The following is a 13,605-nucleotide window of genomic DNA, read 5'->3' on the forward strand; positions in this document are numbered from 1 at the left end:
AGCACTCTGAACCCTCCTGCCCCACACTCCCTTACCCCCTGCCCTAGGCCCCCAGCCCCCTCACTATTGAGCCCCCTCCTGCACCCCAACCCCCTGCCGAGCCCCCTGCCCCCCTCCTGCACTCCTCCCTGCTGCCCCACGCCCCTTCCTACACACTGCACTGCCTCCCACACCCCGTGTTCCCCCTGTACCCCAACTCCTTGCCCCAGCCCTACATTTATTGCCCTGCATACAATTTCCCCACTCAGAAGCAGAGCGACCAGGGAGCAGAGTGACAGGGAGCTGCAGAACAGGGGAGTCTGAGAGGGGTTTGACAGAGGGAGGCTTATGATGGTTAGGAAGACCACACACCTGTCCAGCACTGTGCTTCTGTCTCCGTCAATTCTGCGCCTGTAGCAGACAGAGCACCTGAGCATGGTACATCACCCAGATTCGGTGTGGTTTTGCAGGACTGTAATTTTGCAATTTCCACTTATGATATCAGGCTGGTGGGGCATCCAATGTGAAAGGTGCCTGCTGTGGAATCTGTCAGGCAGGGCGTCCTTAGCCACAGGCAAATAGGCAGCCGCCTAGGGCCAAAAGGTTGGGGCACCAGACGGGAAGCATGTGGAGATGTAAGAGCAAGGGCTGCTGAGTCCTAGAGAGAGCGTGAATGCAGCACAGTTGAGGGAGGGTTGGCTGCTGGGAAGGCTGGGAAAAGGAACTCACCTGCAGGGATGGAAGCTTATATGGGCTCGAGCAGGTGCTCAAGCACCAGGAATATTCAAAGCTGGGGATTGTGCTCCACCAATATTTGGAGCTGGGGTTTCTCCCTGCCCCCTCCTCGGAGCTTCCCTGCCTGAAAGAAAACAGCCAGTTTCTCTCCCTTTGTTTGTGCTGCTTTTGCCCTAAGGTACAGAGATCGTGGCAGGTAGGAGCACCCGGGAGGGGGAAGAGGGAGAGAAAGAGGAAGGAGGGACACAGGCTTGGGAGCTCTCCCCCCCACCCCAGCACGCCGCAGGTGGCAGCAGCAGGGGTGGGGAGGCACACATGATGGCAACCCCCTGCCTGGTACCATCCTAGGGGAGGCGAATGGGCTTTCTGGACCTAGAGGAGTCCCTAGGAGCATGTGCAGTGACCGTGGTTCAGAGTAGTTGCCGCGGGGGAGGAGGGGGCGGAGAGGAGGGGGTCTCCTCTCCCCTGGAGCTTGCTTCTGCCGGTAGGGGGGGAGTCCTCTTCGCCTACCTAGAGCCGTCTGCCATCCCAAGTTCCTATCCCCCAGCCCTGCCCACCCAGAGCCTGTGCCCCCAGCGCCCAACCCTGAGCACCCTGCTGCAGTGTGGTGAACCCCTCATTCCCTGCCCCAGAGCCCTCACTTGAGAGGGAAAACCCAACTTAAATTTGGTTCAGATTGGAGATTATTGTGTTCAGCACATACTTGTTATTTTACACACTTTGAAGTATACAGGTGTTACAAGTGGGAATGTTCTTAAGTTTTTTCTCTGAATACTGTGTGGGTGCCTCAGTTTCCCCTATGCATTCTCAAGGAATAGATGGTGGGATAAGGGGGTGTGTGATTTGTAGGACCCAGAGTGCCAGTGTGATGCCTCTGCACAGAGAATGGCCGAAACCCTGTCTCCGGGCACTGATGGCCTGGGCCGCTCTCCGGCAAGGTGCAACTGAAGGTGTTGGAGAACAAAGAGATCAGGTGACCTCCTAATGCCTGGAAAAGAGACAAAGGCCAGAGAGTGAGTGTCAGTGCCTGTTTGGACTTCCGGAAGTGCCATGATGTGGAAGGATGCTGGGATGCTTTGGAACTACTCCGTACAAAGCAGTCAGGACTCTGGGGAGCCTCTTCTCTCTGAGCAGGACTGTCTCCAGGAGCAAGAGCTTACACCTTCTCTGGTCTGACCTCAGAGCATTCGCATGCCTTCCACACTATGCGCTTTCTGCAGTGAGCGGTGCCCAGGCAGGTCCTGGGGCAACCAGAGGGTCCCTGCACGCCGAAACTCTGCAGTCAGACGTGACTCTCAGCAGCCAGTAAAAAGGTTTATTAGACAACAGGTTCACAGTCTAAAACAGCTTGTAGGTACAGAAACAGGACGCCCTCAGTCCATCTTGGAGATGGGGAGCCTAGACCCAAGTTCTGGGCCTCCATTTCCCCAGGCCCAGCTCCAAATGACACTCTTCCATCCTAGCCTTTGTGTCTTTTCGGGCGAATCTTAGAACTTCTGATCTCTTTGCCCCAGCCCTGTCAATTGGACCTCAGGGGGAGGGGTGCAGGGAGGAGTGTGGGAGGGGACTCGGCAGGGGGTTGGGGTGCAGGAGGGGGCTCAATGCAGGGGGCTGGGGGCTCAGGGCAGGGGGTAGGAGTGTGGGGTGCAGGAGGGGTTCAGAGTGCTGGCTCTGGCCTTGAGCAGCTCTGGGGTGGCAGCGGTGTGCAATGTATTGTTATGCTGTAAATGTCCTGGAGCAGGAAAAGTAAGGTAAAATGAGGTAATCTTGGTTCTAAAGCAAAAACAGTCCAAACAAGTATGTGCAGAATGAGATAATGAGACAATGAGCATATGCAGTACTCAAAGTAAAAGGGTGGCAGAAAAGTTCAAACAGCCTCTACCTGAACTGGCTTCAGCCAGCTGGTTATTAAAAATGAGGAAATGTTTTGTAGTGAGCATTGTCAGTATGAAAGGTGAAAGGACAGCTAAGTAAGTGAATCAAGCATGCTCAGTAGAGGTCTGATGGCCAATGGAACAGTATGCAAGTTATTAATTTATGCTCCTGGGCTAATTCTGCACCAGTGTGCACATGCCTAATTCATGTGCAGCACATATTTGTTATATTTTTCCACAGAAAATAACTTCTGCTGGATAGTGTTGCAGTTCTCCCTCTTGACCACTGTGGAGGGCGCTGTGGTGCTAGAACAGAGCGGCCACTGCCAGTCAGCCCCAGCTACCATAGGGAAGAGAAAGAGGTTGCAGTACCCCCTTCACAGTCCCTGTTGGGCCAGGTCGTGAGACAGACGGCATGAGGCACATTTGGCTGCTTGGGGTCACAGGCAGGGGTTCGTAAGGGCTAGTGGGAGAGGACAGACTGGGGCAGGGGTTGAATAGCAGTGGACATGCAGGGCCATAGGCGGGGAGAGGGGTCCCGGGCCATATTAGGGAAAAGGCTGAGTGGGGGGCACAGAGACACATGGGGATAGGGGGAGGGAGTGTCTGAGTAGGGGTGGAGGAACAGATGTGGATAGGGTGTGAAAAGACACATGAGAACAGGAGCAGATATACCTGACTGAATTGGAGAGGCCAGGGGTCAGCCAGACTCTACATGTGGGAGACTCCCTAATAGCAGTGCCAGCTGAATGCATAAGCTAACTACACTATGGCTAAGGGCAGGGGAAGGTAAAGTACGGCCCATGGGCCGAATCTGGCCCATCAGGGCTTTCAGTCTGGCTCACAGGATTGCCAGCCTCGTAACAATAGTATATTTACTATTAGGCATGCTCAGACAAGAGGTGCTCCATCGATAGACTTCTTGGTACATCTTTCTCCATCTTACTTCAGCGTCATCGAGCTCAGTTTATGCAGTAGTGTGAGGGAGCGGTTCCTCAAAAGGAAAGGAGAAAGGGCTGAGAAAACGTTGTGGTTTAAAAAGCCTTCTTTTTCTTCTCCCTCCCGCACTCACAGAATTGACATCTAGCTACGAATCTCAGGCATCGGAAGTACCATTTCTCACCCTGGTAGCGGGTGCCTTTGTTCTTAACAGAGGTGGGCCACAGCTATGTCCCCAAGCCATCTCCATTTTTTTTTTCCATGGCGCAGAGGTGTCGCGGGGACGTAGTTTCTGGTGGCAGGGAGTGGGGGAAGGTAGGAGGAGTAGGCAAGACCCTTTAGTGGCTGAGAGTCCCTTGTCCTTCAGGCTCAACCGATTGTGTGTGCTGCTGACGGCGGGCTATTACGCTCCCCGTTGTAGCAATGTGTGCGTTTCAGCTGTTTGCTCTCTCTTTGTCCATCTTTCCCCAGCGTGATGGAGCTCAGTTTATGGGGTAGTGTGAGGGAGCGGTTCCATTTCTTTCCGTTTTGGGCTTTTGTCCATCCCACTGGTAGAGCTGGGATTTCTTTGGGCAACCGTGATTGCACATAGTGTGTGAAAGGCTTGTGGCGGAGAATTGCTACAAGCCCGATCTGGCGGACTTTCTGGCGAGGAGCTGCCGGGCTCTCCGTAGATAATCCGAAGCTTTGCTGTCCTTGGCCTAGGCGGGCAGGGAGGCAACTCGTCCCCTTTCCTTTGCAGTTTTTGCTCTTCTTCTTGTCATGAACAGAGGCGTTAGGTGTGTGTGGGAGTGCAAAGCCTGGGCGTGTGTGAGTTTCTCTGATGGTCCCTGGAAAGGTGTATTTGGTCGAAAGGCAAGAAAGGGGAGCAGCGTTCTTTGCTATGCCACCTGTCCTTGTTGAGCGGAGGTCCTTTCCGAGGGGGTGTGCAAGCATAAAGGTAGTTTGTTTTGCGGTGTGAAGCTCCCTCACACTACCCCATAAACTGAGCTCCATCACGCTGGGGAAAGATGGACAAAGAAGAGAGCAAACCGCTAAACGCACACATTGCTACAACGGGGAGCGTAAAGCCCGCCGTCAGCAGCGCACACAATCGGTTGAGCCTGAAGGACCTGTTGCTCTTTCTCCTTGTCACATCCCCCTCTGCACCACCCTGATGTCTGCGCAGAAAGGAGCCTTCCGGTCCGCTCTTGGCTTTGCGGTACGCCTTTTGTCCTGAGGGAGCCAAAGGGGCAACTTCTCTTTCAGGAGTGTGTGTGTGTGTGAGAGTTCTTTTCTGTTGCCAGTCGCTTTGTGTTTGTTTTTCCTGAGGTAGGCGGGGAGGAGCCGAGTCGGGTGTGAAAGGGTACGAGCGGGAATGTGTCAATTATTGACGAAGGGGAAGGGAATGGACTGAGAAAATGTTGTGGTTTAAAAGGCCCCGTTGAAGCCAGGCAGGAGGCCCTGAACATGTTTTTTTTCCATTGCAGCGCCGTCCCTATTCTGAGTGGGAATCAGGGCTGGGGTCCAACATTGTGCTGCGCGTGCTTGAGACAATCCCGGGTCCCTTGCGGGTCAGCGGAGGATGCGGCGTCCCGGCTAGCAGGCAGGGCTAGCGTGGCGCCCCCGGCGTTCCGTTCTTACCTTGCGGCCTTGTCTTCGTGCCGTGCCTGTTAGGGAGCCTTTGAGCGGTAGCTGTGTGCGGGCTTCCCGGTGGGTGAATTGAGGGTAAACTAGGCGTCTCCCCAGCCCCCGGGCAGCCGTGAGGATGAAGGGCTAGGTGTGTGTGTCGCTTATTCCTTTCAAGGGCTGGGCAGAGGCAAGCCTATAATTATGCGTTAGTGCCAGTGGCAGTTTGCCTGACACCTTGAGTGACTCGTGGCCCTTTGCTCCTGTCTTCCTTCGATAGCTCAGCTGGTAGAGCGAGGACTGTAGGCTTTGTTCCCTGGGAATCCTTAGGTCGCTGGTTCAACTCCGGCTCGAAGGAGTGGGCTTTTGTTGCCCTCGGTTACACGCTCTTCTTTAGAGCGCCCACTCTGGCCACCTCCATTCGTGCGAGACTGGCCGCTGGAAGTCTGCTGCATTCAAAGCACCGCTTGCCACTACTTTCATCTACCACACCTGTTTCCAAGTACCTAGGCCACAGTTTACGCCTGTATAGGCAGAGTTCCTTTGTCTTCACCCTCCCGCACTCACAGCGTAGACATCTAGCTATGGATCTCAGGCTTCGGAAGTGCCATTTCTCACCCTGGTAGCGGGGCGCCTTTGTTCTTAACAGAGACCGGCCGTAGCTATGTCCCAAGCCGTCTCCGTGTTTGTTTTGCATGGGGCAGAGGTGCCCGCGGGGACGTAGTTTCTGGTGGCAGGGAGTGGGGAATTGGTAGGGGGAGTAGGAAAGGCCCTTTAGTGGCTGAGAGTCCTTGTCCTTCAGGCTCAACCGATTGTGTGCGCTGCTGACGGCGGGCTATTACGCTCCCCGTTGTAGCAATGTGTGCGTTTCAGCGGTTTGCTCTCTCTTTGTCATCTTTCCCCAGCGTGATGGAGCTCAGTTTATGGGTAGTGTGAGGGAGCGGTTCCATTTCTTTCCGTTTTGGGCTTTTGTCCATCCCACTGGTAGAGCTGGGATTTCTTTGGGCAACCGTGATTGCACATAGTGTGTGAAAGGCTTGTGGCGGAGAATTGCTACAAGCCCGATCTGGCGGACTTTCTGGCGAGGAGCTGCCGGCTCTCCGTAGATAATCCGAAGCTTTGCTGTCCTTGCGCCTAGGCGGGCAGGGAGGCAACTCGTCCCCTTTCCTTTGCAGTTTTTGCTCTTCTTCTTGTCATGAACAGAGGCGTTAGGTGTGTGTGGGAGTGCAAAGCCTGGGCGTGTGTGAGTTTCTCTGATGGTCCCTGGAAAGGTGTATTTGGTCGAAAGGCAAGAAAGGGGAGCAGCGTTCTTTGCTATGCCACGTGTCCTTGTTGAGCGGAGGTCCTTTCCGAGGGGGTGTGCAAGCATAAAGGTAGTTTGTTTTGCGGTGTGAAGCCGACCTCGGCTCTGGATGGGGTTTGCGCTGAGTTGAGTGCCTGGCGGAGGGGGGCGGTCTCCTGTGTGGGCATGGGGAATTAGCTCAAATGGGAGAGCGCTCGCTTAGCATGCGAGAGGTAGCGGGATCGACCCCGCATTCTCCAGGCTGTTGCTCTTTTTCCTTGTCCACTCCCCCTTGCACCCTGATGTCTGCGCGGAAAGGAGCCTTCCGGTCCGCTCTTGGCTTTGCGGTCGCCTTTTGTCCTGAGGGAGCCAAAGGGGCAACTTCTCTTTCAGGAGTGTGTGTGTGTGTTGAGAGTTCTTTTCTGTTGCATCGCTTTGTGTTTGTTTTCCTGAGGTAGGCGGGGGAGGCCGAGTCGGGTGTGAAAGGGTCGAGAGGGGAATGTGTCAATTATTGCGAAGGGGAAGGGAATGGACTGAGAAAATGTTGTGGTTTAAAGGCCCCTTCGAGCCAGGCAGGAGGCCCAGATGTTTTCCTTGCAGCGCCACGTCCCTATTCTGGTGGGAATCAGGGCTGGGTCCACATGTGCTGCGCGTGTTGAGACAATCCGGGTCCCTTGGGGTCAGCGGAGGAGCGGCGTCCCGGCTAGCAGGCAGGGCTAGCGTGGCGCCCCGGCGTTCGTTCTTCCTTGCGGCCTTGTCTTCGTGCCGTGCCTGTTAGGGAGCCTTTGAGCGGTAGCTGTGTGCGGGCTTCCGTGGGTGAATTGAGGGTAACTAGCGCTCCCAGCCCCCGGGGCAGCCGTGAGGATGAGGGTAGTGGTGTGTCGCTTATTCCTTTCAAGGGCTGGGCAGAGGCAGCCTTAATTATGCGTTAGTGCCAGTGGCATTCTGCCTGACACCTTGAGTACTGTGGCCCTTTGCTCCTGTCTTCCTTCGATAGCTCAGTGGTAGAGCGGAGGACTGTAGGCTTTGTTCCCTGGGAATCCTTAGGTCGCTGGTTCAACTCCGGCTCGAAGAGGTGGCTTTTGTTCTCTCGGTTACACGCTCTTTTTGAGCCCCTCTGGCCACCTCCATTCGTGCGAGACTGGCCGCTGGAAATCTGCTGCATTAAAGCACCGCTTGCCACTACTTTCACTACACAACTGTTTCCAAGTACCTAGGCCACAGTTTAACCTTATAGGCAGGTTCCTTTGTCTTCCCCTCCCGCACTCACAGCGTAGACATCTAGCTATGGATCTCAGGCTTCGGAAGTGCCATTTCTCACCCTGGTAGCGGGGCGCTTTGTTCTTAACAGAGACGACACGGCCGTAGTATGTCCCCAGCCGTCTCCGTGTTTTTTGCATGGGCAGAGGTGCGCGCGGGACGTAGTTTCTGGTGGCAGGAGTGGGGAAGGTTAGGGGAGTAGGAAAGGCCCTTTAGTGGCTGAGAGTCCCTTTTTGTCCCTTCGAAGGGACAAAAGGGATCTCTACAGCCACTAAAGGGCCTTTCCTACTCCCCTACCTTCCCCCACTCCTGCCACCAGAAACTACGTCCCGCGGCACCTCTGCCCCATGCAAAAAAACACGGAGACGGCTGGGGACATACTACGGCCGGTCTCTGTTAAGAACAAAGCGCCCCGCTACCAGGGTGAGAAATGGCACTTCCGAAGCCTGAGATCCATAGCTAGATGTCTACGCTGTGAGTGCGGGAGGGTGAAGACAAAGGAACTCTGCCTATACAGGGTAAACTGTGGCCTAGGTACTTGGAAACAGTTGGTAGTGAAAGTAGTGGCAAGCGGTGCTTTAATGCAGCAGATTTCCAGCGGCCAGTCTCGCACGAATGGAGGTGGCCAGAGGGCGCTCTAAAAAGAGCGTGTAACCGAGGCAACAAAAGCCCCTCTTCGAGCCGGAGTTGAACCAGCGACCTAAGGATTCCCAGGGAACAAAGCCTACAGTCCTCCGCTCTACCACTGAGCTATCGAAGGAAGACAGGAGCAAAGGGCCACGAGTACTCAAGGTGTCAGGCAGAACTGCCACTGCACTAACGCATAATTATAGGCTGCCTCTGCCCAGCCCTTGAAAGGAATAAGCGACACACCACTACCCTCATCCTCACGGCTGCCCCGGGGGCTGGGAGACGCCTAGTTACCCTCAATTCACCCACGGAAGCCCGCACACAGCTACCGCTCAAAGGCTCCCTAACAGGCACGGCACGAAGACAAGGCCGCAAGGAAGAACGAACGCCGGGGCGCCACGCTAGCCCTGCCTGCTAGCCGGGACGCCGCTCCTCCGCTGACCCGCAAGGGACCCGGATTGTCTCAACACGCGCAGCACATGTGGACCCAGCCCTGATTCCCACTCAGAATAGGGACGGGCGCTGCAAGGAAAACATTCTGGGCCTCCTGCCTGGCTTCAAGGGGCCTTTAAACCACAACATTTTCTCAGTCCATTCCCTTCCCCTTCGTCAATAATTGACACATTCCCTCTCGACCCTTTCACACCCGACTCGGCCTCCCCGCCTACCTCAGGAAAACAAACACAAAGCATGCAACAGAAAAGAACTCTCACACACACACACACACTCCTGAAAGAGAAGTTGCCCCTTTGGCTCCCTCAGGACAAAAGGCGACCGCAAAGCCAAGAGCGGACCGGAAGGCTCCTTTCTGCGCAGACATCAGGGTGCAAGGGGGAGTGTGACAAGGAAAAGAGCAACAGCCTGGAGAATGCGGGGTCGATCCCGCTACCTCTCGCATGCTAACGAGCGCTCTCCCATTTGAGCTAATTCCCCATGCCCACACAGGAGACCGCCCCCCTCCGCCAGGCACTCAACTCAGCGCAAACCCCATCCAGAGCCGAGGTCGGGGAGGAGTTCCGAAATCGATTTAAGGAGGCGGTAAAATCGATATTAATGACGACGTCATGTGAACGGATACAGCGTTAAATCGGTATATCGGCCATTAAACCGATTTAAAGTCGCAGTGTAGACCTGGCCTTAGAAAAGCTTGAGCTATGACGTTCAAACTAGGATCCAAACTTCTCCAAAGTTGGTGAGGGAGGTGGGTTCATAACTAATGTTCCTGGCATTATTTGAAAAAAAAACCCACCCCTAAACACATGAAAGTCAAATTGTTTGTAGAACCTTTGCCTCTAGTCCACCCTGTGCTATTTTGCAAACATCCTTTCATATATGCCCCAGACACATTATATTTTCCTCTTCTTCTAAATTTCCCATATAAGCCTCATATCTCACTATACCATTCAATGCCACATATTAATGAACCATCCATCCATTACATAAGATTCATCTGCACAGTTAGATCTTACTTAAACTCCAGTTTGACCTAAGCAAGTATTGACTGCATTCACAAGGCAGCTAAAATGGCATATTCCTAAAGATTTTTTGCCAGGGGACAAATCATACAAGCTGTTGTTTTAGCAATAAAGACCCAGGAAAGGAGATAGTATATAATGGCCCACATTAAAAAAAGTCTCTATTTCACACATCAGAAAACGCACTAGAAAATGATCAATTTGGGAGAAGTAGTCTTAATGATCTTCAGACTTAAATTCTCTGTTCTCACTGTTGTCTAATACAACATGTGTATCAGTGATCTGAGAACCCAAAGAAAACTTGGAATGTTATGGCATGTACCTTGCTGTCATCATAAATATAGACATGAAGCTCCAGGCTGACATTCTGGGCACTTTTCTACACTTGAATTTGTTGCAGGCCATCATTATGTGAATCATGTCACATGCTTCTTAAGCGGTATGGAATATGTGTGTACAGACTCTCCGGGCTTGGTGGTCTCTTTGCATGTATTGTAAACAGTGTTGGTTTTTTTGATAATTTGAGTGGCTTAGAAAATTGGGCCTAGGCCAATACGATACCAAATGAAAATGAAATGAGAGCGAAAATTCCCTATTTACAAAAGCGATTGCTCTTGATGAAGAAACAGGTTTTGGTTGAAGAAAGAGAAAATCACCCAACAGAACTTCACCTTTCTTTGCTTCTGTTCATGTTGGCAGTAGAATCTCTGTCCAAAAAGAACTTACTCTACCACCTTGAAGGAATAATACTACTTGAGAAGTTAGCATTGTAGGTGGATGTAGGTGGAGGATGGTAGCATGGTAGGTGGTCTTTTCTTTCGGTTTCTAGGAGGTCAATACCACTTTTAATTGTATTAATTAAAGTCTTTGGTTAATTCTCAGATTTAGCATTCCTTTTAACAAACCAGAAGCAATGGTAATCCCAGGGCACTGGTAAAGCTGACACATGCCTGATGACTTTCCATTCAAATTGGTCAGTCTCTTAATCCCTTCCTGTCTGAGCAAACATTTTCAGTGCAATGTACTTGTCCTAATCACTAAAAGATTGGTTTAAATGGTTTCCCCTTCCAGTCCCTTTTCTAGTAGGGTCATTCTAATTAAAATGATTATTTTAACTCACAGCCTGTATTAAAGGTGTTACTTTTAGTTCTGCATTAAGAATTAGTATGATCTGTTCTTTTTTTATGTACAAAGAGGAAAAGTCATGTGTAATCCTTGACATGCTACAGAGTCCAGGAAGGTTGCTGCTCATTCTCATGCTTTAAACCTATAATAGAGTACTATATGTCAGCTCAGATTTTTGAGGTGGGGGGATGAGGTGGGATAAATGCAGTCTGATAAACTCTGTATATCTGTATATTTTAAAAGAGAATGGCTTTCCATTTAGCAAAGAATTTCCCTTTATGATCTGTGTATTTCATGGAAACATAAGTTAAATTCTCTGTGTGATGTGGTGGTCCAGGCCTGAAAATTAAGTGTGATGTCCTGGTTCCATTGAAATCAATGGCAAAACTCTCATTGACTTCAGTGGGGCAAGATTTCACCCCATATTTGGAAGTGGAAGGGAAACAATGACGATATCCCTGTGCACTCAGTCCAAGAGTACATCAACCTCTTAGCCAGATGATCCCAACTCAACATTCCAAGACAGGAAAATGAGAGACTAGAAGCTGATGACATTGGAAAGTGGGTAAGCAGAGCTAAACTATAAATTTAAAACTCAAAAGCCGGATAAAAGAGTAAATATAACATTGGATTCAAACAGAGTAGGTAATGCATGTACCACATGGACCTTTTGCAGACAGAAATGGAACTGAGCTGCAACATTTGAATATGAGTTAGGCAGAATTAAAACCCAATCTCTAGTTACAAAATAGACACTACTACACACATACATTACAAATGTGTACAGCACAAGAGCAAGTGGAAAAGGGGACTGTGAGAGGGATGTTGTTAGGTTCACAGATGTTTTTCTCAAGGTATACTGGTGCATTTGTTTTATAGTTGGGTGGTTTTACTAGCTGCTTTGTGTTTATCCAGGTAGAGCGTCTGTGCCTAAGAGCCTATGAAAAAGAAAAAGAGAACTAAGTTCTGTAAGGTACATTCTTACAATAGGTAAGCATTGTAGTAGGTGTATAAGTAGAGTAAGAATCTGTCTGAGTGTTAGCATATCAGGGTTGGAAGGGACCTCAGGAGATCATCTAGTCCAACCCTCTGCTCAAAGCAGGACAAATCCCCAGACAGTTGTTTTTTTTTACACCCCAGTTCCCTAAACGGCCCCCTCAAGGATTTGAATTCACGACCCTGGGTTTAGCAGGCCAATGTTGAAACCAATGAACTATCCTTCCTTGTTACATGGATAGCTCATCTTCCTAATCAATGTTTCCTTTTTTATTGAGGAACCCTAGGGTTGGAGGTACTTCAAGTTTTCTTAACTAGTTCTACTTCTCTGGTTCTTCCCCCCTACCCCCATTCCCTCTAGGGTTAGACAACAGTACAAATTTTACATGCTATGAGCTTTGCCTTATGACCCACTCTGTGGAGACATTTGTGATCAAGTCAAAGTTTTCTGAAGAGGAATTTTTTCTTAAGTCTATAGTGCTGGAGTATGCTAAGTCTGAGTCCCCATAGTTCATGACAGCTAACAGGTCTTTTATGACAGAAAGACAGACTGAAGAAAGCCATTCTTTTTAAGAAAAAGAGCCAGTACCTGATATGATGGGCAGTCACACAATGAAAACACCTCCACTCCTTATTCCTCCCTGTTATTTAGCTGGGTTCTCACAATCTCAATAGTACAGCATATGCCTCTGCAGGAACTATGTCTGAGGCTTTTATTAGTCTACTACTGTTGGCCTTTCAAATCAGTGGTGTTCTATTATCTTTAATAGAGAAGCAATTGTTAAGTGTTTCCCTGGAAAAGATCACTTGGAAATAAATGTGATTTCTCACAACTATTTATTAATGTAGGTTTTCACTGTCCAATAGCTACTATCCACCTCACTTTGTAACAGAGGAGGAACCCCATACTCATGGTTCTCTCTCCATCTTAAAAAGATCTTGGACATTTTGTAGCATGTTGCCAAGACACCATCTTTATATTGGAATCTTTTGCTTGAAAGTAATACTAATGAAAATGAAGGAATCTGCACTGGCTGAAGCCAGACAGCATCAGCAGGGACTGTGCCAGCCTCCCACACACAGCTCTGCTAATGCAACTCAGTCCTGACCTGCCACAACCCTGTTATTCCAGCTCTGGGACTCTCCTAAGCACTGACTTCCAAATATGCCAAACTGTGTGGTAATTTTTTGTGATGCAGACAGATTCCCACTAGGGAATAGGTCTAAACCACCCCTCTCATTTTTCCTCTTGACCAAAGCCAGGATTTGAACTCAGGTCTCTAGAGGTGAAAAATCTCTGCCAAGACTTGGACTATCATAATATATGTACTGCACCACACTGCAGACTGTAGGCACTAGAAATGGGTTCAGATAAAATAAAAATCAACAAGAACCTTAACTCATAAATTGACTTGAATCCAAACTGAAACTCTTTTGACGTTCTGAAAAGTCTGTTTGACTTTTGTTTCATTTTCTTGTGCCTCTCCACTGCCTAGTCAGAAGGGTCAGAGGCAGCGGTATCAACATGCCATGAGAGCAACTATTCTTTTTATTCCTGAATATTGATTTATAAGGCAGTATTAAAAAAAGCCTATCCCAGGCTCTAGTTGCCTTTTAACACTTTTTTTAAAACATAAATTATGTCATCTGATAAGACTGGCAAAATCTTCCTATATTTCTCACCTAATTGGTGTCAAAAATC

General features: G+C 50.2%; 3 non-coding genes across 3 annotated transcripts; 2 read left to right on the plus strand and 1 right to left on the minus strand.

Annotated features, from left to right (window-relative positions):
- Positions 1-5,405: 5,405 nt before the first annotated feature.
- TRNAY-GUA (transfer RNA tyrosine (anticodon GUA)) lies at positions 5,406-5,493 on the plus strand. Its single transcript is given in 2 exon segments — positions 5,406-5,441; positions 5,458-5,493. It is a non-coding gene; the product is annotated as a tRNA-Tyr (tRNA).
- Positions 5,494-7,404: 1,911 nt separating this feature from the next.
- On the plus strand, positions 7,405-7,492 carry TRNAY-GUA (transfer RNA tyrosine (anticodon GUA)). Its single transcript is given in 2 exon segments — positions 7,405-7,440; positions 7,457-7,492. It is a non-coding gene; the product is annotated as a tRNA-Tyr (tRNA).
- Positions 7,493-8,349: 857 nt separating this feature from the next.
- Positions 8,350-8,437, minus strand: TRNAY-GUA (transfer RNA tyrosine (anticodon GUA)). Its single transcript is given in 2 exon segments — positions 8,350-8,385; positions 8,402-8,437. It is a non-coding gene; the product is annotated as a tRNA-Tyr (tRNA).
- Positions 8,438-13,605: the final 5,168 nt, after the last annotated feature.

The sequence above is a fragment of the Chelonoidis abingdonii genome, chromosome 2 (assembly GCF_003597395.2).
Source record: "Chelonoidis abingdonii isolate Lonesome George chromosome 2, CheloAbing_2.0, whole genome shotgun sequence".
Classification (NCBI taxonomy): domain Eukaryota; kingdom Metazoa; phylum Chordata; order Testudines; family Testudinidae; genus Chelonoidis; species Chelonoidis abingdonii.